The sequence below is a fragment of the Bos grunniens genome, chromosome 19, assembly GCF_055505025.1.
Source record: "Bos grunniens cultivar Pamir isolate PY7600 chromosome 19, Bosgru_T2T1.0, whole genome shotgun sequence".
Lineage (NCBI taxonomy): Eukaryota > Metazoa > Chordata > Mammalia > Artiodactyla > Bovidae > Bos > Bos grunniens.
The window spans coordinates 62075220-62102517 of record NC_141183.1 but is presented as its reverse complement, the minus strand read 5'-3'; positions in this window follow the sequence as shown (position 1 = coordinate 62102517).

Here is a 27298-nt window from a genome sequence, read left to right as displayed (position 1 = left end):
CACAAAGTCCATAAGACTGTTTTATACGTCAGTGTCTCTTTTGCTGTCTCGTATACAGGGTTATCGTTACCATCTTTCTAAATTCCATATATATGCGTTAGTATACTGTATTGGTGTTTTTCCTTCTGGCTTACTTCACTCTGTATAATAGGCTCCAGTTTCATCCACCTCATTAGAACTGATTCAAATGTATTCTTTTTAATGGCTGAGTAATACTCCATTGTGTATATGTACCACAGCTTTCTTATCCATTCATCTGCTGATGGACATCTAGGTTGCTTCCATGACCTGGCTATTATAAACAGTGCTGCGATGAACATTGGGGTACACGTGTCTCTTTCCCTTCTGGTTTCCTCAGTGTGTATGCCCAGCAGTGGGATTGCTGGATCATAAGGCAGTTCTATTTCCAGTTTTTTAAGGAATCTCCACACTGTTCTCCATAGTGGCTGTACTAGTTTGCATTCCTACCAACAGTGTAAGAGGGTTCCCTTTTCTCCACACTCTCTCCAGCATTTATTATTTGTAGACTTTTGGATTGCAGCCATTCTGAATGAAGCAACCGACAAACAACTAATCTCAAAAATATACAAGCAACTCCTACAGCTCAACTCCAGAAAAATAAATGACCCAATCAAAAAATGGGCCAAAGATCTAAATAGACATTTCTCCAAAGAAGACATACAGATGGCTAACAAACACATGAAAAGATGCTCAACATCACTCATTATCAGAGAAATGCAAATCAAAACCACTATGAGGTACCATTTTACATTTCTTTTTGTTGGGAATTACTTTGTCCACTGACTCCTGTACACTATTATGAACTTCTGTCCACAGATCTTCAGGCACTCTGTCTATCGTTCTAAACCCTTGAATCTATTTGTCACTTCCACTGTATAATCCAGAGAAGGCAATGTTTTTTGTTTGTTTGTTTGTTTTGTTTTTTGAGATTGCAACCAAGTAGTTCATTTCAGTCTCTTTTGCTGACTATGAGGACTATTCCATTTCTTCTAAGGGATTCTTGCCCATAGTAGTAGATATAACGGTCCTCTGAATTAAATTCACCCATTCCCATCCACTTTAGTTCACTGATTCCTAATATGTCAATGTTCACTCTTGCCATCTCCTGCTTGACCACATCCAACTTACCTTGATTCATGGACCTAACATTCCAGGTTCCTATTCAACATTGTTCTTTAAAGCATAGAAATTTTCTTTCACCACAAAACACATCCACAACCGAGTATCATTTCCTAGCTTCTTTGTTCTTTCTGGAGCTATTTATCTCCTTTTCCCCAGTGACATTTTGGACACCTTCTGACCTGTGGGGCTCATCTTCCAGTGTCATGTCCTTTTTTTTTTTTTTCCATACTGTTAATTAGGTTCTCATTGTAAGAAAGTTGAAGTAGTTTGCCATTCCCTTAACCAGTGGAATATGTTCTGTCAGAACTCTCCACCATGACCCATCTGTTTCATTTGGCCCTGCAAGGTACAAATGGTAGTTTGACTTTTATTATTCTCTTGAAAATACATTGCCAGGTTTTAAATATCCTGTTCATTTCCAAATATAAACTTCTGGGTTAAACTGAGAAACTTAGCCACCTTGCTGAAGGCAGAAAGAATGATCATAATTGGGAGCAAGGGGAGGTAATACACATTAAGGAAAAACTGTCCCTTACTTTTACCATGCACATAATCCAGATGTCTGGAATTTTTTTTAATAGCTTTATTGAGGTATAATTTACACACCATTAAATTTACTCATTTTAAGACTACCATTCAATGATTTTTAAAAAGTGAGTGGAATTTTAATATTTAGAATTTAAATCAGAAAGGCATTTAAGAGTTGACAACAGGTGTTAAAACTGCAATTTAGAAGATTTATTGTCCTGTCCAAAATTAAAAGTTGCACCATTAAAATTGAGACATTCCATAATTTAAAATGAATTGGGTATGACTCAGATTTTTATGGGTCCAAAGTGGGACCCTCTTTTCTTCATTCCTCCTTCATCCTAAACTACATACACTGAATGAATCCCCAATCATATCTGAATGGGTGACTATTCGTATAATTTATAAAGACAACACACTACATGTTACAGTAAAGCCAGTGTTTCCTTGAGGTTCCTATGGTCCTTTGATAAAGTGTTCAAAAATTAAGGTGTTCATTGATAGAATTTTAGGAAGGAAAATTATGGTTTAAGTTGTTCATTTGTTTAAATTTACTGAACACTTACTATATGGCAAGCACTCTTAGACCTTATAGAGTTAGAAATTAACAAGACAGACATGTTCTTTCCCTTATTGAACATACAGTTTCCTTGGAAAAAGAAGACTCTTTGTTGTAAGAATGAGAAGGGTTGCTCATATACTGATAGATGTCTGTGTAAGATAAATCTGTATTCTAAAAAGAGTTTAAAGTTTTCCTTAAAAAATTGTGAAGGAATAGGATGGGGAGACCACATTCTCCCCCACAAATTCATTGAAAGAACATTTGAACATTGAGCAAATTCCACAAAGAAACTTCTGAATGCTGGCAGAGGACACCAGACACCCATATAGGCAGCCCATTGTCTTCAAAAGGAGGTAGGACAAAATATAAAAGATAAAAAGAGAGACAAAAGAGGTAGGGATGGAGATCCGTCCTGGGAAGGGAGTCTTAAAAGAGGAGAAGTTTCCAAACATCAGGAAACACTCTCACTGGTGGGTCTGTGGGGATTCTTGGAACCTCAGAGGGCAACATAACTGGGAGGAAAAATAAATAAATAAAAAAATAATTAAAACCCACAGATTATGTGCCTAACAGCAACTCGCAGCTGCCACCAGCAAGCAGGGGCTGAACAGGGAAGCACGGGCTGCATTGCTTCGGGTAAGGACTGGGCCCAAGGCGCTGAGTGGGGATAGCATCTAACTATCACCAACTAACGTGAGATAGCAACCCAAACTGTGGGATACCCAGAGAGAGAGAGGGAAAAAGAGAGAGAGAATTATCCTGTGAAAAGCCCTAACCTGAGGCACTGCCAGGCCTGCTCGCAGAACAAAGGACTGAGAAAACACCAGAGGAGAGCTAGCCAGATGCAGACCAGCCCATCCCCTGCTGGAGACAAGCAGTCAGGGGGTAGGCAGCCAGAGCCTGAAAGAGGCAATCACGGCCCCAGAGAGGCATCATCTACCAAGCTACAAGCAGATTCCATTGCTAACCAAGAGTTCCTGGGATTCTGGATGGTTGACATATGCCGGAAGGGTTGTAGCCAGAGACCAGCTCCCCAGAAGAGACACACGGCACACCTGAGAAGGCACACACTTTGTACATCCAGAAAACCGAGCGGCTGGCATGGGGGAGGCAATGACCTACCACCCATCTGGGGGTGACCGCTCTCGCCAAGCACCTGGTCACCTGAGCTGCTCGGACTTGGGAAGCGCACAAAATGCAGGCCCAACTGAGTCTGCGCCTTTGGGGAGTACTCAGGAACCTGAACCTGAGTGGTTTAGACCTGGAAAGTGCATGCAACCCAGGGCCCACCTCAGGAAGTTCCTGGCAGAGAAACCTAGAGCCTGAGAAGTGTAGACCATGAAAGCAAACACGTCATGAGCAGGGACAAACCCTGTGCGGCTGAAATACTGTGAGCACTCCCCACAAACACCAATGATATTTGTTTGCAGTGTTCCTCTCTCCCCACAGCACGAAGTGAGCCTAAATAAGTGACCACCTTCGCCCCCTTGTGTCAGGGGGGAAATTAAACACTGAAGAGAACAACAAACAGAAGTTAAAATAAACAGAGGGAACTGCTTTGGAAGTGACAGTTGCAACAGATTAAAAACCTGTAGTTATCACCGACTACATTGGAAGGGGCCTATAGATCTTGAGAAGTATAAGCTGGATCAAGGAACTATCTGAAACTGAACTGACCCCACACTGTCCGCAAAAGCTCCAAATTCCTAGAAATATTTGTATTATTATCATTTTTTAAATTAAAAAATTATTTTTAAGTCCTTTATTACTCCTTTAATGGTCATTAAAAATTTTTTTTATTATTATTTAAAATTTTTTTTTACTTTACAATATTGTATAGGTTTTGCCATACAACAACATTTTTATAATCTACTATTACCTTGCAAAAAAAGAAAAAGACCCTATTTTTAAAACAAACTACATATTATATTATATGTAGTTTATATTATTTATTATTAATATCTTATTAATTATAATTATATAATTATATTATAATATCTTGTGACTTTGTTTTGTTTTTTAATATTGTATTTTTGAGAGTCTAACCCCTACTCTAGATTTTTAATCTTTGCTTTTTGGTATTTGGAATCAATTTTGTACTTTTAAGAACCCAATCTTCAGTACCCATTTTTACTTGAGAGTGTGATTACTGGCTTGATTGCTTTCTCCCCCTTTTGATTCTCCTTTTTCTCCACCTCTATTTCCTCCCTCCCCCTTTTCTTCTCTACCCAACTCTGGGAATCTCTTTGCATATTCCAAGGTATGGAGAACACTTTGGAAACTGATTACTAGCTAGATCTGTCTCACTCCTTTTGATTCCCCCTCTTCTCCTCCTGGTCACCTATATCTCCCTCCTCTCTCTTCTCTTCTCCATTCAACTCTGTGAACTTCTCTGGGTGTCCCTCACTATGGAGAAACTTTTCATCATCAACATAGATGTTTTATCACCAGTGCTGTATAGATGGAGAAGTCTTGAGGCTACTGTAAGAATAAGACTGAAATCCAGAGACAGAAGGCTTAACATCAAAACCTGGGAACACCAGAGAACTCCTGACTCCAGGGAATATTAATCTATAAAGGCTTATTCAAAAGCCTCCATACCTACACTGAAACCAAGCACCACCCAAGAGCAAGCAAGTTCCAGAGCAAGACATACCACACAAATTCTCCAGCAACACAGGAACATAGCCCTGAGCTTCAATATATAGGCTGGCCAAAGTCACAGCAAACCCATAGCCATCTCAGAACTCACTATTAGACACTTCATTGCACTCCAGAGAGAAGAAATCCAGCTCCATCCACCAGAACACCAACACAAGCTTCCCTAACCAGGAAACCTTGACAAGCCACCCATCGAACCCCACCCACAGCGAGGAACCTCCACAATAAAGAGGAATGACAAACTGCCAGAATACAGAAAAGCCACCCCAAACACAGCAATCTAAACAAGATGAAAAGGCAGAGAAATACGCAGCAGGTAAAAGAACAGGATAAATGACCATCAAACTGAAAAAAAAAAAAAAAAAGAGGAAGAGATAGGTGAAAAGAATTCAGAGTAATGATAGTGAAAATGATACAAAATCTTGAAAAAACAGAGAAGGCAATGGCACCCCACTCCAGTACTCTTGCTTGGAAAATCCCATGCCCGGAGAAGCCTGGTAGGCTGCAGTCCATGGGGTCGCTAAGAGTTGGGCACGACTGAGCAACTTCACTTTCAATTTCCACTTTCATGCATTGGAGAAGTAAATGGCAACCCACTCCAGTATTCTTGCCTGGAGAATCCCAGGGACAGAGGAACCTAGTGGGCTGCCATCTATGGAGTTGCACAGAGTCAGGCATGACTGAAGTGACTTGGCAGCAGCAGCAGCAGCTTGAAAACAAAATGGAGCTACAGATAAATAGCCTGGAGACAAGGATTGAGAAGATGCAAGAAATGTTTAACAAGGACCTAGAAAAATAAAAAAGAGTCAATATATAATTAATAATGCAATAAATGAGATAAAAAACACTCTGGAGGGAACCGACAGTAGAATAACGGAGGCAGAAGATAGAATAAGTAAGGTAAAAGATAGAATGGTAGAAATAAATTAAACAGAGAGAAAAAAAAATAAAAGAAATGAGGACAACCTTAGAGACCTCTGGGACAATGTTAAACACCCCAACATTCAAATGATAGGAGTCCTAGAAGAAGAAGACAAAAATAAAGACCATGAGAACATACTTGAGGAGATAATAGTTGAAAACTTCCTTAAAATGGGAAAGGAAATAGTCACCCAAGTCCAAGAAACTCAGAGAGTCCTAAGCAGGATAAACCCAAGGCAAAACACCCCAAGACACATATTAATCAAATTAACAAAGATCAAACACAAAGAACAAACATTAAAAATAGCAAAGGAAAAACAACAAATAACACACAAGAGCATTCCCATAAGGATAACAGCTGATCTTTCAATAGAAACTCTTCAGGCCAGAAGGGAATGGCAGGACATAAAGTGATAAAAGAGAAAAACCTACAACCCAGATTACTGTACCCAGCAAGCATCTCATTCAAATATGAAGGAGAAATCAAAAGCTTGATAGACAAGCAAAAGTTGAGGGAACTCAGCACCACCAAACCAGCTCTCCAACAAATGCTAAAGGATCTTCTCTAGATAGGAAACACAGAAAGACTGTATGAACTCGAATCCAAAATAACAAAGTAAATGGCCATGGGTCATACATATCAATAATTACCTTAAATGTAAATGCGTTGAATGCCTCACCCAAAAGACAAAGACTGGCTGAATGGATACAAAAACAAGACCCCTATATATGTTATTTACTAGAGACCCACCTCAAAACAAGGGATACATACAGACTGAAAGTGAAGGGCTGGAAAAAGATATTCCACACAAATAGAGACCAAAAGAAAGCAGGAGTAGCAATACTCATATCAGATAAAATAGACTTTAAAATTAAGGCTGTGAAAAGAGATAAAGATGGATACTACATAATGATCAAAGCATCAATCCAAGAATATATAACAATTATAAATATATGTGCACCCAACATAGGAGCACCACAATATGTAACACAAATGCTAACAAGTATAAAACAGGAAATTAAAAATAACACAACAGTGGGAGACTTTAATATTCCACTCATACCTATGGATAGATCAACAAAACAGAAAATTAACAAGGAAACACAAATTTTAAATGATACAATGGACCAGTTAGACCTAACTGATATGTATAGGGCATTTCATTCAAAACAGTGGAATTCACCTTTTTTCAAAGTGCACATGGGACATCCTCCAGGATAGATCACATCCTAGGCCATAAATCAAGCGTTGGTAAATTTCTAAAAGTTGAAACCAGTTAAAATATCTTTTCTGATCACAATGCAGAGAGATTAGATGTCAACTAGAGGAAAAAAAAAACTATTAAAAATACAAACATATGGAGGCTGAACAGCAAGCTGCTGAATAACCAACAAATCACAGAAGAAAATTTTTTAAAAAATCAAAATATGCACAGACATGAATGGAACTGAAAAGAAACAAACTGAAACCTATGGGACACTGTAAAAGCAGTGCTAAGGGGAAGGTTCATAGGAATATATGCTTACCTCAAGAAATAAGAAAAAAGTCAAATAAATAACCTAACACTACATCTAAAGCAACTAGAAAAGGAAGAAATGAAGAATCCCAGGGTTAGTAGAAGAAAAGAAATCTTAAAAATTAGGGCAGAAATAAATACAAAAGAAACAAAAAAGACCATAGCAAAAATCAACAAAGCTAAACATTGGTTCTTTGAGAAGATAAATAAAATTAACAAACCGTTAGCCAGACTCATCAAGAAACAAAGTGAGAAGAATCAAATCAACAAAATTAGAAACGAAAATGGAGAAATAAAAAAAAAATGAAGAAATCACAACAGACAACACAGAAATACAAAGGATCATAAGAGACTACTATCAGCAACTATGCCGATAAAATGGACAACTTGGAAGAAATGGAAAAATTCTTAGAAAAGTATAACTTTGCAAAACTGAACCAGAAAGAAATAGAAAATCTCAACAGACCCATCAAAAGCATGGAAATTGAAACTTTAATCAAAAATCTTCCAGAAAACAAAAGCCCAGGACCAGATAGCTTCACAGCTGAATTCTACCAAAAATTTAGAGAAGGGCTAACACCTATCCTACTCAAACTTTCCCAGAAAATTGCAGAGGAAAGTAAACTTCCAAACTCATTCTGTGAGGCCACCATCCCCCTAATACCAAAGCCTGACAAAGATGCCACAAAAAAAGAAAACTACAGACCAATATCACTGATGAACATAGATGCAAAAATCCTTAACAAAATTCTAGCAAACACAATCCAACAACATATTACAAAGATCATATTAAAAAGATCATCATGACCAAGTGAACTTATTCCAGGGATGCAAGGATTCTTCAATATCTGCAAAGCAATCAATGTAATATACCACATTAACAAATTTAAAGGTAAAAACCATATGAATATCTCAATAGACACAGAGAAAACCTTTGACAAAATGCAACATACATTTATGATAAAAACCATCCAGAAGCATGAATAGAAGGAACATACCTACATAATAAAAGCTATATATGACAAACCCACAGCAAACATTATCCTCAATGGTGACAAATTGAAAGCATTTTCCCTAAAGTCAGGAACAAGACAAGGGTGACCACTCTCACCACTACCATTCAACATAGTTTGGAAGTTTTGACCACAACAATCAGAGCAGAAAAAGAAATAAAAGGAATCCAGATTGGAAAAGAAGAAGTAAAACTTTCACTGTTTGCAGATGACATGATCCTCTACATAGAAAACCCTAAAGACTCCACCAGAAAATTACTCAAGCTAATCAATGAATACAGTAAAGTTGCACGGTATAAAATTAACACTCAGAAATCCCTTGCATTCCTAAACACTAACAATGAGAAAACAGAAAGGGAAATTAAGGAAACAATTCCATTCACCATTGCAACAAAAGAATAAAATACTTGGGAATACATCTACCTAAAGAAACTAAAGACCTATATATAGAAAACTATAAAACACTGGTGAAAGAAATCAAAGAGGACACAAATAGATGGAGAAATATACCATGTTCATGGATTAGAGGAATTAATATAGTGAAAATGAGTATAATACCCAAAGCAATCTATAGATTCAATGCAATCCCTATCAAGCTGCCAATGGTATTTTTCACAGAGCTACAACAAATAATTTCACAATTTGTATGGAAATACAAAAAATCTCGAATAGCCAAAGCAATCTTGAGAAAGAAGAATGGAACTGGAGGAATCAACCTGCCTGACTTCAGGCTCTACTACAAAGCCACAGTCATCAAGACAGTATGGTGCTGGTACAAAGACAGATATATAGATCAATGGAACAAAATAGAAAGCCAAGAGATAAGTCCACACACCTGTGGACAGCTTACCTTTGACAAAGGAAGCAAGAATATACAAGGGAGAAAAGACAATCTCTTTAACAAGTGGTGCACCAATACAATATTGTAAAGTAAAAAAAAAAAAAATAATAATAATAAAAAAAAATTAAAAAAAAAAGAATCCACATTAAAAAAAAAAAGTGGTGCTGGGAAAACTGGTCAACCACTTGTAAAAGAATGAAACTAGAACACTTTCTAACATCATACACAAAAATAAACTCAAAGTGGATTAATGATCTAAATGTAAGACCAGAAACTGTAAAACTCCTAGAAGAAAACATAGGCAAAACACTCTCTTACATAAATCACAGCAGGATCCTCTGTGACCCACCTCCCAGAATATTGGAAATAAAAACAAAAATAAACAAATGGGACCTAATTAAACTTTGAAGCTTTTGCACAACAAAGGAAACTATAAGCAAGGTGAAAAGACAGCCTTCAGAATGGGAGAAAATAATAGCAAATGAAGCAACTGACAAAGAATTAATCTCAAAAATATACAAGCAACTCCTACAGCTCAATTCCAGAAAAATAAATGACCCAATCAAAAAATGGGCCAATGACCTAAACAGACATTTCTCCAAAGAAGACATAAAGATGGCCAACAAACACGTGAAAAGATGCTCAACATCACTCATTATCAGAGAAATGCAAATCAAAACCACAGTGAGGTAGCATTTCATACCAGTCAGAATGGCTGCTATCCAAAAGTCTACATACAGTAAATGCTGGAGAAGGTGTGAAGAAAAGGGAACCCTCTTACACTCTTGGTGGGAATGCAAACTAGTATAGCCACTGCCGGGGTCCAGCCCCGGTGGATCCAGGGAATTCGAAGCAGGGACGGCGTCGGCAAGGATCAGGAAACAACTGCTTAATTAAACGTTAATTAAGGATATAAAAAGTAATAGAATAAGGATAGCTCAGTAGGAAAATTCAGTGAAGAAAAGAGGCTGAATAATTCAGCCAGAAGGTGAGAGAAAGAACGACATGGGGAGACCAAGTTTCAGTGAACAAGGCCCGCACTTTATATTCCAAAGTAGTTTTATACCTTAAGTTATGCATAGAGGATAATGGGGGAAGGGGTAGAGTCATGCAGCAAGCCAGGCTTTCTTCCTGCAAACTTATCATATGCAAAAGCTTAGGTGATTTGCATCATCTTCTGGCCCGGAGGCCTGTTAACATTTTAAGACCCTTTCTTCAGAAAACTTATTTTTCTCTAAAGGTGATAAGTCAAGCGCCACTCTCCAAAAGCATTAGATAAAGTTGCATTCTTACAGAGCAAAGGTGTGGTGGGCTATAACAAGAAAAAGAATTAACTCAAGGGTCCCAGGTTACAAGCATTAAAGCTATTAGTTACACCAATTATATTAATCAATACACTGCCAGGGACACAGCAGGTAAGGGATATGGAAACTTAGCAGCAAACATTGGCCCAAAGAGTGAAAATCCTTCACCAATACAATTTCTAATCAATCTTTTAACTGCTCAAAGGACTCTGTATTTAGACAGTTTAGAACATTTCATGCCTCTCACAGTTGGGAGGCTCTGAGCAATCACATGTGGCCGGAAAAACCTATTCAGGCAGGCTAGAGGATTTCCAAAGGAGTTTGTAGGTTGAAACACTGTCACACCCAGGAATTATTAACTGGAGCTGTAAGCTAACTCTTGTTTCAGAGAGAGGTAGTGGGGGACAGTCCCCCATAAACTCTGAGGTGTAGGTGAAAGCACAAAGCAGAAAGTAGGCAGACTCTGGTTTTGGGGGTAGATGCTCAAGAATTTCCAGGGAGACTCCTGAGGCTTGATCCCGCCTTTGCGTATGCCAAGCCTCCTTCCTCATGACCTTTGTCATGGGTGGAGCTCCTCACGCTGGCTCCTGGCAGTGATAGAATTCCAGTTGAGCTATTCCAGATCCTGAAAGATGATGCTGTGGAAAGTGCTGCACTCAATATGCAATATGCCGGCTCCCGGCAAGCCACTATGGAGAACAGTGTGGAGATTCATTAAAAATCTGGAAATAGAACTGCCTTATAACACAGCAATCCCACTGCTGGGCATACACACCGAGGAAACCAGAACTGAAAGAGACACGTGTACCCTAATGTTCATCGCAGCACTGGTTATAACAGCCAGGACATGGAAGCAACCTAGGTGTCCATCAGCAGACCAATGAATAAGAAAGCTCTGGTAAAATATACCCAATGGAATATTCAGTTCAGTTCAGTCACTTAGTCGTGTCCAACTCTTTGCGACCCCATTAACCACAGCACTCTAGCCCTCCCTGTGCATCACCAGTTCCCAAAGTTTACCCAAACCCATCATTGAGTTGGTGATGCCATCCAACCATCTTATCCTCTGTCGTCCCCTTCTCTTCCTGCCCTCAATCTTTCCCAGCATCAGGGTCTTTTCAAATGAGTTAGCTATTTGCAACAGGTGGCCAAAGTATTGGAATTTCAGCTTTAGCATCAGTCTTTCCAAAGAATACCCTGGACTGATCTCCTTTAGAATGGAATGGTTGGATCTCCTTGCAGTGCCAGCTTTCTTCACAGTCCAACTTTCAAATCCATACATGACCACTGGAAAAACCATAGTCTTGACGAGACAGATCTTTGTTGGCAAAGTAATGTCTCTGCTTTTGAATGTGATGTCAAGTTTGGTCATAACTTTCCTTCCAAGGAGTAAGTGTCTTTAATTTTCATGGCTGGAATCACCATCTGCAGTGATTTTGGAGCCCAGAAAAATAAAGTCTGACACTGTTTCCCCAGCTATTTGCCATGAAGTGATGGGACCGGATGCCATGATCTTAGTTTTCTGAATGTTGAGCTTGAAGCCAACTTTTCCACTCTCCTCTTTCACTTTCATCAAGAGGCTCTTTAGTTCTTCTCCACTTTCTGCCATAAGGGTGGTGTCATCTGCATATCTGAGATTATTGATATTTCTCCCAGCAATCTTGATTCCAGCTTGTGCTTCCTCCAGCCCAGCATTTCTCATGATGTACTCTGCATATAATTTAAATAAGCAGGGTAACAATATACAGCCTTGATGTACTCCTTTTCCTATTTGGAACCAGTCTGTTATTCCATGTCCAGTTCTAACTGTTGCTTCCTGACCTGCATATAGGTTTCTCAAGAGGCAGGTCAGTTGCTCTGGTATTCCTATCTCTTTCAGAATTTTCCAGTTTATTGTGATACACACAGTCAAGGCTTTGGCATAGTCAATAAAGCAGAAATAGATGTTCTTCTGGAACTCTCTTGCTTTTTCGAGGATCCAGCAGATGTTGGCAACTTGATCTGTGGTTCCTCTGCCTTTTCTAAAACCAGCTTGAACATCAAGAAGTTCACAGTTCACATATTGCTGAAGCCTGGCTTGGAGAATTTTAAGCATTACTTTACTAGCATGTGAGATGAATGCAATTGTGTGGTAGTTTGACCGTTACTTGGCATTGCATTTCTTTGGGATTGGAATGAAAACTGACCTTTTCCAGTCCTGTGGCCACTGCTGAGTTTTCCAAATTTGCTGGCATATTGAGTGCAGCACTTTCACAGCATCATCTTTCAGGATTTGAAATAGCTCAACTGGAGTTCCATCACCTCCACTAGCTTTGTTCGTAATGATGCTTCCTCAGGCCCACTTGACTTCACATTCCAGGATGTCTGGCTCTAGGTGAGTGATCACACCATCATGATTATCTGGGTCATGAACATCTTTTTTGTACAGTCTTCTGTGTATTCTTGCCACCTGTTTTTAACATCTTCTGTTTCTGTTAGGTCCCTACCATTTCTGTCCTTTATTGTGCCCATCTTTGCATGAAATGATCCCTTGGTATCTCTAATTTTCTTGAAGATATCTCTAGTTTTTCCCATTCTATTATTTTCCTCTATTTCTTTGCATTGATCGCTTTGCATTGAAAAAGGCTTTCTTATCTCTCCTTGCTATTCTTTGAAACTCTGCATTCAAATGGGCATGTCTTTCCTTTTCACCTTTGGTTTTCACTTCCCTTCTTTTCACAGCTATTTGTAAGGCCTCCTCACACAGCAATTTTGCTTTTTTGCATTTCTTTTTTTGTGGATGGTCTTGATTCCTGACTCCTGTACAATGTCACAAACCTACATCCATAGTTCATCCGGCACTCTGTCTATCACTCAGCCATTAAAAAGAATAAATTTGAATCATTTCTAATGAGGTGGATGAAACTGGAACCTATTATACAGAGTGAAGTACTCCAGAAAAAAAAAAAAATCACCAATACAGTATACTAATGCAGATATATGAAATTTAGAAAGATGGTAACGATAACCATATATGCGAGACAGCAAAAGGGACACAGATGTATAGAACAGTCTTTTGGCCTCTGTAGGAGAGGGTGAAGGTGGGATGATTTTGAAGAATTACATTGAAATATGTATATTACCATATGTGAAACGAATTGCCAGTCCAGGTTCAATGCATGTGACAGGGTGCTCGGGGCTGGTGCACTGAGATGACCCAGAGGAATGGGATGGGGAGGGAGATGGGGTGGAGTTTCAGGATGGGGAACACATGTACATCCATAGCGGATTCATGTCAATGTATGGCAAAACCACTACACTATTGTAAAGTAATTAGTTTCCAATTAAATGAATAAATTTATGAAAAGAATAATGTTTTCCAAGACAGTGTCAAGAGCCAGTTTCATATCATGAGTTGAGTTTTAAAAACAGAGATATGTAGAGTTGGGATAATTTTTATTTTATTTATTTATTTTTTAAGTTTATTTTATTATTATTATTATTTTTTTACTTTACAATATTGTATTGGTTTTGCCATACATCAACATGAATCTGCCATGGGTGTACATGTGAGATGTACGAACAAGATGCATTAAGTAATGTGCAGTGTGTGACTGAAGCATAGGATACAAGTTGGAGGTGCAGGACAGAGTTGGGACAGAAGAGATACGACTGAAGAACTAGGAAGGCCCAAGTCATGCCATGCTAAAGGCCAAGACATTACCCTTGGATGCTTTGGGGGGAGAGGCTTGAAAAAAAATTTTATAGTCACATGACAATTAGCACTGACATTTAGAGAGATGACTCTGTTTGGGTTGTGATGAAATTTTGGAAGGTATAAGCCAAGTGGCAGGGGGATATTTTAGGACATATCTGGAGGAATCCAGTTTTAGTAATAAAGCTCTTTTATATATTTTTTTCCTAAAGTTTCTTCTAAGTTTCTCTCTTCTAGGATATTTGTGAGATTTCATGTTCCCTATCTCTTATTTTGTCTGAGCAAGCTGCTTTAGTAGGTGAGTAATGAACAGGAGGTATATTTTGTCTAAGCCAGTGGAACTGAATGACTACATAGAGGCCCACTTCTAGCTCTTTTTATTCCCAGAGTCAAAGATCTAAAAATATACCAAGGAAGACTTTTGATATAAAGTTTTTCATTAGTAGGAATTCAGAGAAACAGCTGTGACTAGAGCTAAAGTTCTGTTGGTAAAGTAAATGAGGAACAGAGAAAAATTGACAAAAGAAATATCAGGAAATGTTGAGACATTATTTGTGGTGTGAATGAGGGCAAGATAGAAGAGGAGACGGGAATGGGGTTTAGAATCCACACTTTTATTTTTGGAAATGTAAAAGTGTGCTGTGAAAAACAGGAAAAAATATTTTAAGTTCAATTGTTCCTCTGGGAAAAGCAGAAACACTCAAGTAGAACAAATTCACCCTGCCTCCCACTTCTTTATTTAGAAAAGAAAAGAAAAAAAAAAATATTACAGAGAGGGCATTTACTTTGATTATTCTGGGTGTCTTGCAAAATTAAGGGAGGGAAAGTACAAGAAAATGAAAGAAAACAACAATATTTGAAACAATAAGACTTTGGAGTGTGCTTGAGATATTGTCACCCTGGAGGAGCATGTGGAGATGTGATGATGAGTAAATGTTTTGGAACAGACCCATTTTGAATACAGAGCCAGAGAGATATTTTCCCTGTGGATCACAGTGTGAGACTAGGATTTCCCATTTCTTTCCCCCATCATTTCCTCTACAAATTTACATATTTTATAAAAAGTGGTTTATAACATGCACACTGGGTAGCATCTAGACCAAAAGATATACTTACTGTACAAAGAAAGCACTTGAGAGCAAAATACCCCTTATAGATCTTGTAGCTATAATGCTGCCAAGTTCAATTAACCCTACTAAAAATAAACAAAAATGCAGAAGTATGTTTAACAATTCATTCAAAATGTAAAATTCAGTGTATTTCAAATAGAAATTGGAAAAATAAACTATTATCTGCTAAGTTGCTTCAGTCGTGTCCGACTCTGTGCGACCCCATAGACAGCAGCCCACCAAGGCTCCCCTGTCCCTGGGATTCTCCAGGCAAGAACACTGGAGTGAGTTGCCATTTCCTTCTCCAGAACTATCATCTAGGGCATTTCAAAGGTTCTATGTTAAAATTATGTTCATTACCAATGAGGAAATGAATGAGAGAACATTTACTATTTAAAAGTCAATAACAGTTTGCTTTGATTCTTCTTTATTTCTACAAATCATTAGGGACTTTGTCATTCAATTATCTCTATTACAATGCTAGTTGTGTTTTTCTTGTAAATCCTGGAATATTAGAACTGGAAAAGCTTCTAGGGACATTCTACAAAATCTCTATAAATGAAATAAAGGCTCAGAAAGACAAAATTTATTTTCAGAGTTTAAAGACTATCCTGGTAAGAGAATATTTAATGAATCTACACTCAAAATTATCTCAGAGTTGGACATTTGGAGACAATGAGCTAATACTTTTTTTTTTTTTTTTTTTCCTGGCACCTCTTCTTAATTTAGTAAAGTGATAGCTCATGAATTCCTCTAAAGCAGGAAGTGAGAGGAAACTGTTGGGTTTTTTAAATTTCCCTGATTATTAGAATAAGAGATGGTGCCATATAGAAAAAAAAAACAAAAAACAAAAACGCTGTGTGAGTCAAGTTACAGTTTGAATCGCTGGTATAGTTATTTTTCAAATTTAAAGAGAATGTTATCTTGCTCTTTTGCTGACATCCATGAAAAATATATAGGCAGCAGAAAATCACGCAGACAAAGGCCAGAAAAGTGCTTAGATGATAAGACTTTGTCTCTTATGATTTTAGAAATTAAGCAATGAAAACAAAATTCTGAACAAGAAATTTAAAGACAGGGAGGAAAATTAAATCTTTGAAGATCTCTTTTGCTTTAGTTTTTGTAATAAAATACAAAGAAAGATAAACTATGCATTAATTTTTGCATCTAACTCATAGTATTTGTCACTTCTGTAATTGTTTCTAATCATTTCAACGTGATTTTTAAAAATGCTGAGACCATGGACAATGTCAGTATGTTCATGCTTACTGATATGCAACTTAATGAAATTCCATCTCTAGTCATTGATGAAATCCATTATCACCTTGATCAATATTGCCATTTTTGTTGTCATGTGACAATTTAGTTCTTACCTGAAGATGAAAATCTTGGCTGATTTATGCAGAGATTGGTATTGGTGATCATTTAAATGAATCATTCAGTTTCCATCATCAAAGTGTTATAGTTTTCAGAGTACAAGTCTTTCACCTCCTTGATTAATTTTATTTCTAAGAATGTTATTCTTTTTGATGAGATGGTAAATGGATTGGTTTCTTGATTTGTTTCGGATAGAAGTTATTCAGTTCAGTTCAGTCGCTCAGTCGTGTCTGACTCTTTGCGACCCCATGAATCGCAGCATGCCAGGCCTCCCTGTCCATCATCAATTCCCAGAGTTCACTCAGACTCACGTCCATCGAGTCAGTGATGCCATCCAGCCATCTCATCCTGTGTCATCCCCTTCTCCTCTTGCCCCCAATCCCTCCCAGCATCAGAGTCTTTTCCAATGAGTCAACTCTTCGCATGGGGTGGCCAGAGTACTGGAGTTTCAGTTTTAGCATCATTCCTTCCAAAGAAATCCCAGGGCTGATCTCCTTCAGAATGGACTGGTTGGATCTCCTTGCAGTCCAAGGGACTCTGAAGAGTCTTCTCTAACACCACAGTTCAAAAGCGTAAGTTCTTCGGTGCTCAGCTTTCTTCACAGTCCAACTCTCACATCCATACATGACCACAGGAAAAACCATAGCCTTGACTAGACGTTATTAGTGTACAGAAAAGCAACAGACTTCTCTACATTAATCTCATATCCTGAAACTGCTGAATTCATGTATTGATTATCGTAGTTTTCTGGTGGAGACTTCAGCGTTTACTATATATAATATCCTATCATTTGCAAATAGTAACAATTTTACTTTTTCCTTTCCAATTTGGATGCCTTTTACTTCTTTTTCTCTTCTGATCGCTGTGTCCGGGACTTCCAATACTATGTTAAATAGAATGGTGAGATTGTGCATCCTTGTTTCTGATCTTGAAGGAAAAGTTTTGACATTTTCCCCATTGAGTGTGTTGTTATCTGTGGATTTGGTAACAAAAGCCTTTAGTATGCTGAGTTATGCTCCCTCTATAACAACTTTGTTGAACTTTTTATCACAAACCAATATTGATTTTTTTTCAAATAGTTTTCTAATTTATTAAGGTAATCATGTGAATTCTATCCTTTTGTGTATGTGTGTGTGATGAATCACATTGATTGTGAATATTGAAAAAATCTTGCATTCCTGGAATAGATCTCTCTTCTTCACAGTGCATGGTTTTATCTATCTATTGCTGAATTTGGTTTGCTACTCTTTCATTGAACATTTTTGCATCTAGGAGCAGCAGGGATATTGGGCTGTCATTTTCATTGTTTTGTAGTATTTTTATCTAGTTTTGGTATCATGGTAATCTTCCATTTAGTCATGGAAGATTGTATGTTTCTAAACTTAATCTATTTATTCTAGGTTGTCCAATTTCTGGGTGTATAACATTTCACAGCATTCTCTTATAATCATTTGTATTTTGTGGTATTGGTTGTAATTCTCTTACTTCTAGACTACTTTTGTTTATGTGAGCCCTTTATTTTTTTAATAATCAGTCTGGCTAAAGTTTTATCAGTATGATTTACTTTTTTATATAGAGTTTCATTGATTTTTTTTTCTCTACTTTTTGGCTTTTGTTTTATTTATTTCTGCTCTGGTCTTTACTATTTCCTTCTTTCTGCTGAATTTGAGTTTTGTTTGTTCTTATTTTCTTGTACCTTAAGATGAAAAATTAGGTTGTTTGAGATTTTTTTCTTCTACCTCGAGGTAATATAATATTGTTTAAAACTTCCTTCTTATAACTATTTTTCTATGTCTCAAAGATTTTGGAAAATTGTGTTTTAATTTTCTTTTGTTGCAATACAACATCTGATTTCCTATTTGAATTATTCATTGACCCATTGTTCTATTTAGTAGCATTTCTCCACATGTTTGAAGTTTTTTTTTTTTTAAGTTTTCTTCTATTAATTGATTTTTAGTATACAATAGTGGATGGAAACAATGATTGATATAATTTATATCTTCTTAAATTAATTGAGATTTGTTATTTGACATAGTATATGATCTATCCTGAAGAATATTCCATGTCCAATTTAAAAACATGTGATGTTGCTGTTTAGGATATAAAAGCTTGTAGATTTTAAATCTGTTAAATCCATTTGGTTGTATGTTTCATTAAAGGCCACTGGTTATTTATTTTCTGTCTAGATGTTCTATCTATTGATGCAAGTGTGGTAAAAAGTTCTCAATTACTATTGAAATACTGATTATTTCTGCTTTACATCTATTAGTATTTGCTTTATATATTTAGGTATTCCTACATTAGGTGCACATATATTTATTATGTTATATCTTCTTCTTTGGTTGGCCTTTGTTGTAATTATATAATGCCCTTATTTGTCTTTATTATAAACTTTATTTCAAATTCTAATTTGTCTGATGAGAGTATTGCTACACAAGCTTCTTTTCATTTCCATTTTCATGAAATAACTTTTCAATCTCTGTTCTTTCAGTGTGTATATCGTTGGTTCTAAGTGAATCTCCTGTAGGCAGCACAAAGATGTTTCTTTTTACTTATTCTAATCTCCAACATAGCTCTTCTGGTTGGAGCATTTATTACATTGATACTTAAAGTCATAATTGATAAGCATTTGCTTATTTCTATTTTGTTACTTATGTTCTTGTTACTTTTGTAGCTCTTCTCTGTTCTTGTCTTCTGTTAGTCTCTGCCCTGTGGATTGATTTTTTTAGTGTTTGGTTATAAAAACCTTTTCTTTAATTTTTGTATATCTATTGTAGGTTTTTATTTTCATATCTACTTGATGATGGTCATTCAAATTAAAACACATTTTAAAGCTCAATATTTTTATTCCCCCCTACAGTGTGTTTTTACATATTGTATTTTACAGCTTTTATATTACAAGCTCTAAATTTATCCACCTCAGTAGAACTGACTCAAATGTCTTCCTTTTCATGGCTGAGGAACATTCTATTGTGCATATGTACCACAACTACTTTATCCATTCACCTGTTGATGGACATCTAGGTTGCTTCCATATCCTAGTTATTGCATACAGTGTTGCAATGAACACAGGGCTACACATGTCTTTGTCAATTATGGATTTCTCAGGGTATATGCCCAGTGGTGGGATTGTTGGGTCAAATGGTAGTTTTAGGGCTTTCCTGGTGGCTCAGCACTAAAGAATCCCCCTGCATTACAGGAGACGCAGGAGTCACAGATTCAATCCTAGGGTTGGGAAATTCTCCTGGAAGAGGGCATGGCAACCCACTCCAGGCTTCTTGCTGGGAAAATCCCGTGGACAGAGGAGCCTGGCATGCTGCAGTAAGTGGGGTCATGAATGGTTGGGCATGACTGAATAGACTGAGAATGCATGCACATGGTAGATTCCTAGATTTTTAAGGCATCTCTATAATCTTCTCCATAGTGACTGTATCAATTACATTGCCCGCAACAGTGTAAGAAGATTCCTCTTTCTCCACACCCTCTCTGGCATTCTGACACCTCACTGTATTTGTGACTTGCATTCTCTAATGATGAATGATATTGAGTATCATCTCAAGTGTTTGTTGGCCATTTGTATGTTTTCTTTGGAGAAATATATGTTTAGATCTTTCACCCATTTTTTATTGCATTGTTTGTGTTTCTGGTATGGAACTGCATGAGCTGCTGTACATTTTGGAGATTAATCTTTTATCAATTGCTTCATTTGCAATAATCTTCTCCCATTCTGAGGGTTGTATTTTCATCTTGTTCATAGTTTCCTTTGCTGTGCAAATCTTTTAAGTTTAATTAAGTCCCACTTTTTAATTTTTGTTTTTATTTCCATTACTCTGAGAGGTGAATAAAAGAGGATACTGCTGTGATTTATATCAAAGAGTGCTCTACCTATGTTTTCCTCCAAAAGTTGTTATAGTTTCTTGCCTTATTTGAACTTAAATGAATATTTGTTTAAAATTTGTATGTATATTTATAGGTTACTATGTATACACAAACCTTATGATAGCTACAAATCAGGAAGCTATAATAGATATGCAAACAAAAGAAAGAAAGAAAAAGTCAACCCATAAAGAATTGACAAAAAGATGGATAAAAGAACAGAATAACCAAAAAATATCAGGAAAACAAAATAACAATTAAGAAAGTGGCAATAAGTTTGTGTCTATTTATAAAGACTGAGTGTAAATGGACTAAATGGTCTAATCTGAAAAAAAAGAAGACCTATATATTGGCTGCCTACAAGAGATTAACTACAAAACAGAACACACAGCCTGAAAGTAAAGAGACAGAAAAAGATAATCCATGTAAGTAAAAATGAAAAGACTATGGTAGCAAGACTTTTATAAACTTTAAAAGAAAGTCTGCAACAAAATGCAGAGGGGGCATTATATAATGATAAAAGAGTCAATCCAAGAAGATATAGCTTTCATAAAAATATATGCACCTAATTATAAATAAACCATTAGCAGACATAAAGGGAAAAATTGACAGTAATATAATAAGAGTAGAGGACTTTAATGCTTTTTTGCTTTTCTTTTTTGGGGATGTTTTTGTTTCTGCCTCCTGTACAATATTACAGACCTCTGTCCATAGTTCTTCAGGCACACTGTTAACTAAATCTAGTCCCTTGAATGTAGTCCCAAGAAGGCAAAGTGGTTATTTGAGGAAGCTTTACAAATAGAGGAATAATGAAGAGAAGCAAAAAGCAAGGCAGAGAGGGAAAGGAACATCCAATTAAATGCATACTTTCAAAGAATAGCTAGAAGAGACAAGAAGGACTTCTTCAATGAACAGTGCTTAACAATAGAAGAAAGCAACAAAAGGATAAAGACTAGAGATCTCTTCAGGAAAACTCGAAACATCAAAGGAACATTCCACCCAAAGATGGGCACAATAAAGGATAAAAATTGTAGAGACCTAGGAGACACTGAGTGCAATTGTGCAATCGTTTGAGCATTCTTTGGCATTGCCTTTCTTTGGGATTGGAATGAAAACTGACCTTTTCCAGTCCTGTGGCCACTGCTGAATTTTCCAAATTTGCTGGCATATTGAGTGCAGCACTTTCACAGCATCATCTTTCAGGATTTGGAATAGCTCAACTGGAATTCCATAACCTCCAGTAGCTTTGTTTGTAGTGATGCTTTCTAAGGCCCACTTGACTTCACAACCAGGATGTCTGGCTCTAGGTCAGTGATCACACCATCGTGATTATCTGGGTCATGAAGCTCTTTTTTGTACAGTTCTTCTGTGTATTCTTGCCATATCTTCTTAATATCTTCTGCTTCTGTTAGGTCCATACCATTTCTGTCTTTTATCGAGCCCATTCCCTGGGTATCTCTAATTTTCTTGAAGAGATCTCTAGTCTTTCCCATTCTGTTGTTTTCCTCTATTTCTTTACATTGATCACTGATGAAGGCTTTCTTATCTCTTCTTGCTATTTTTTTGGAACTCTGCATTCAGATGTTTATATCTTTCCTTTTCTCCTTTGATTTTCACTTCTCTTCTTTTCACAGCTATTTGTAAGGCATGACTGAGTGACTGAATTGAACTGAACTGAGGAGACACTCAAGAGATCATGATGAGATGGAAAGAATACACAGAACTGTATTTAAAAGATCTTAATGAATCAGATTACTTTGACAGTGTAGTTATTCACCTAGGGCCAGACATTCTAGAGTGTAAAGTCAAGTAGGCCTTAAGAAACACTGTTGTTAATAAAACTAGTGGATGTGGTGAAATTCCAGAAGACCTATTTAGATCCCCAAAGGATGATACCATCAAGGTTTTGCATTTGTTATGTCAGCAAATCTGGAAGACCCAGCAGTGACCTCAGGACTGGAAAAGATCAATTCTTATGCCAATTCCCAAGAAGGGCAGTGCCAAAGAGTGTGCTAACCATAGGACAATTGCACTCATCCTCCATGCTAGTAAGGTCATGCTTAAAATCCTGCATGCTAGGCTTTGGCATTATGCAAACCAAGAAATTCCAGATGTCCAAGCTGGGTTTAGAAAAGGAAGAAGAATTAGAGATCAAATTGCCAACGTTCCCTGGATTACAGAGAAATCAAGGGAATTTCAGAAAAACATCTATCTCTGTTTCATTGACTATGCTAAGGTCTTTGTTTGGATCATAAAAAACTGTGGAAAGCTCTTAGAAAGATGGGAATACCAGACCATCTTACCTGTCTCCTGAGAAACCTCTATGCAGGCCAAGAAGCAACAGTCAAAACCCTGTATGTAACAACTTATTTGTTCAAGGTCAAGAAAAGAGTGCGACAGGGCTGTCTGCTGTCATCCTGCTTGTTTAACCTACATGCTGAGCACATCATGAGAAACATGGGGTTGGATGAGTTACAAGCTGTAATCAAGATAGATGGGAGAAACATGAACAGCCTCAGATATGCACATGATATCATTCTAACTTCCTTGGTGGCTCAGACGGTAAAGTGTCTGTCTACAATGCGGGAGACCTGGGTTCAATCCCAGGGTTGGGAAGATCCCCTGGAGAAGGAAATGGCAATCTACTCCAGTACTATTGCCTGGAAAATCCCATGGACAGAGGAGCCTGGTAGGCTACAGTCCATGGGGTTGCAAAGAGTCAGACACGACTGAGTGACTTCACTTTCACTAATGGCAGAAAGTGAAGGGGAACTAAAGAGCCTCTTGATGAGAGTGAAGGAGGAGAGTGAAAGAACTGGCTTACGACTAAATATTAGAAAAACAAAAAACTAAGATTATGGCATCTGGTCCCATTACTGCAGGACAAATAGAAAGGCAAAATGTAGAAGACTTCCTCTTCTTGGGCTCCAAAATCACTGCAGATGGTATTTGCAGCCATTAAGTCAGAAGATGCTTGTTTCTTGGCAGGAAAGTGATGGCAAACGTAGACAGTGTGCCAAAAAATAGAGACTTTACTCTGCCAACAAAGGTCTGTATAGTCAAAGCTATGGTCTTCCCAGTGGTCATGTACAGTTGTGAAAGCTGAACCATAAAGAAGGCAGAATGCCAAAGAATTGGTCCCTTCAAACTGTGGTGCTGAAGAAGATTCCTGAAAGTCCTTTGGACAGCAAGATCAAACCAGTAAATCTTAAGGGAGATCAACCCTGAATATTCACTGGAAGGACTGATGCTGAAGCTGAAGCTCCAGTATTTTGGTCATCTAATCCAAACAGATGACTCATTGGAAAAGTCTGTGATGCTGGGACAGAAGGAGAAGAAGGTGTCAAAGGATGAGATAGCTGGACAGCATCATTGATGCAATGAACATGAACTTGGGCAAACTTTGGGAGATGGTGAAGGACAGGGAGGCCTGGTGTACTGCAGTCCACGGGAATGCAAAGAGTTGGACACAACTGCATGACTGAACAACAACAGAGAACGTTAATACTCGTACAAAAATGGATAAGTAATTCATACCAAAAAGATCAATAAACAGACAGTTGTCTTAAATAACACATTAGACCAGATGGATTTAACAGATATCTGCAAAACATTCCATCCAAAACCAGCAAAATGCACATTATTTTAAACTGTGCATGGAACATTCTCAAGCATAGATCACATAGTAGGCCACAACACAAGTCTTAATAAATTAAAGAAGCTTGAAATCAAGCCTCTTTTCTGGCTACAACAGAATAAGAAATAAATTCAAAGAAAAAAACCTAACAAAACTGCAGTCCCTTACCAAGTCAGGACTTGCCAGTATGCTGGGGGAAGCAGATCTTGCTCACAACTGTGTCCTAGACCCACAATTTCTGGTCCTGCACAGTCAATGTGGAGACAGTGGGCCAATATTCCCAATGAATACATAAGCAAGATCTTCTATACAATAATAACAAATCAAATTTAAAATACAGAAAAAAGACCATATATCATAATCAGGTAGAATTTATTCCAGGGATGCAAGAATGATTTAGTTTACACAAAACAATCAGTGTGATATACCACAGTAACAAAAGGACTTAAAAAATAACCTGATCATCTCAACAGATGCAGAAAAACATTTGATAAATTTTTTCCATTCATGATTTAAAAACGCAACAAAATTATTCTAGAGAAAGCATACCTCAATAGAATAAGGGGGATATATTACAAATCAACAGCCAACATCATTGGAGAAGGAAATGGTAACCCACTCCAGAATAAAAAATAAACACTCAAGGAGAAAGAAATCAATTATACTGATGATATTAAAGAACTATAGGGAAAAAAATAAAAAGGAGAGAACAGAATAAGATCTTACGTAACTTTTTAAGTTCAACAATCCAAGCTTCCATTTTTTATACTTAGAAAGAATATTCATAAGATTGACTGGGAAAATACAGTATTATGTTAAGCTTATATAGTATTTTTGAAGCTCAGCTGTAATTTATCCACCTCACAGGTCACTATGTACGAATTGTTTTATGAAATAAAAATCTGAATTGCTCTTTTCTCCATCCCCATTCATAAATGCCTGTTCCGTGATTTATATTTAAACTACTGCAATACTTTCATTATTATTTTTAAATTTTTTCTTTGTTTTTTAAACTTTTTATTTTACATTGGAGTATAGTCGATTAACAATGTTGCTTAGTTTCAGGAGTACAGCAAAAGTGATTCAATGATATATACATCTATTCTTTTTGAAATTCTTTTGCCAATTAGGTTGTTACATACTATTGACCAGATTTTCCTATGCTATATAGGAAGTACTTGTTGGCTATCCATTTTAAATAACAGTGTGTACATGTTAATACCATACTCCCTAAAAATCCCTCCCCCTGTCCCTTTCCCTCTGATAACTACAAGTTTATTCCCTCAGATTTAAGTTTGTTTATGTTTTATAGATAGATTCATTTGGACCTTTTTCTTTTTTTGGTTCCACATATAAGCAATACCATAGGATATTTCTCTTTTAATGTCTGACTTACTTCACTCAGTATGACACTCTCTAGGTCCATCCATGTTGCTACAAATGGAATTCTTTCTTTCTTTTTAATTGCTGAGCAATATTCCATTGTACATATGTACCACATCTTCTTTATCCATTCACCTGTTGTTGGACACTTAGGTCACTTCCAATTGTGGCTATTGGAAACAGTGTTGCAATAAACATTGGGATTCATACCCTTTCAGACTATGTATTTTTCCAGATATATGCCCAGGAATGAGACTGCAGGATCACATGGTACCTCTCTTTTTAGTTTTTTTTTTTTTTTTTAATGGAACCTCCATATTGTTCTCCACAGTGGCTATGCCAATTTACATTCCCACCAAGAGTATAGCAGGGTTCCCTTCTCTTCACACCTTCTCCAGAATTTAGGATTTTTTTTGAGGATAGCCATCCTGACTACTGTGAGGGTATATCTCACTGTAGTTTTAATGTGCATTTCTCTGATAAAAAGCAATATTGAACATCTTTCCAAGTGCTTCTTGGCCTCCTGTATGACTTCTTTGGAGAAATGTCTATTAACATCTTCCAATTTTTTTAATTGGGTTGTCTGTTTTGATGGCATTAAGCTGCATAAACTGTAAATTTTAGAGATTAATTTCTTGTCAGTCACATTATTTGCAAATATTTGCTCCCACTATGTGGATTGTCTTTTTGTTTTATGGTTTCCTTCACTGTGTAGAAGCTTTATAGTTTAATTAATTTCCATTTGTTTATTTTTGTTTTTATTTTCACTACTCTGGGAGATAGATCAAAAAAGATCTTGTTATGGTTTATGTCACAGAATATTCAGCCTATGTTTCCTTCTTAGAGTTTTATAGTGTCTCATCTGACATTTAGAACTTTAATCCATTTTGGGTTTATTTTTGTGTATGGTCTTAAAGAATGATCTAATTTCACTTTTTTACATGTAGCTGTCCAATTTTCCCAGCACCATTTATTAAAAAGACTGTCTTTATTTCATTTTATAGTCGTGCCTCTTTTGTTATATATTAATTGACTATAGGTTCATGGGTATATTTTGGGCAGTCTGTCCTGTTCCACCATTCTATATTTCTATTTTTGTGCCAGTACCATACTGTTTTGATGACTCTAGTTTTATAATTTAATCTGAAGACAGGCACCCCGATTCTTTGAGCTCCATTTTTCTTTCTCAATATTGCTTTGGCTACTCAGGGTCTTTTGTGTCAAATTTTAAGTTTTTTTTTTTTTTCTTCTAGTTTTGTGAAAAATATCCTTTGTACTTTTCCATTGTACCAAGTGATTCCAATGTGTGATTGGAATAGTGATTCCATTGAATAGTGATTCCACTGAATCTGTAGATTACCTTGGGTAGTTTAGGTATTTTTACAGTACTGATTCTTCTGATACCCCCCAAATGATATATCTTTCTATTTGTTCATGTCATCTTTTATTTCTTCCATCAGTTTCTTATGATTTTCAGAGTATAAGTCTTTAAGTAAACTTATTCCTAGGCACTTTACTGTTTCAGATGTGATGGTAAATGGGATTGTTTATTGGACTTCTCTTTCTGGCCTTTTGTTTTAGTGTACAGAAATGCTACAGATTTCTGTGTATTAATTTTGTAACCTGCAACTTTATCAAATTCATTATTTAAGTCTAGTAGTTTTCTGGTAGCATCCTTAGGATTTTCTATTTATAGTAGCATGTCTTCAGCAGACTGTGATAGTTTAAACTC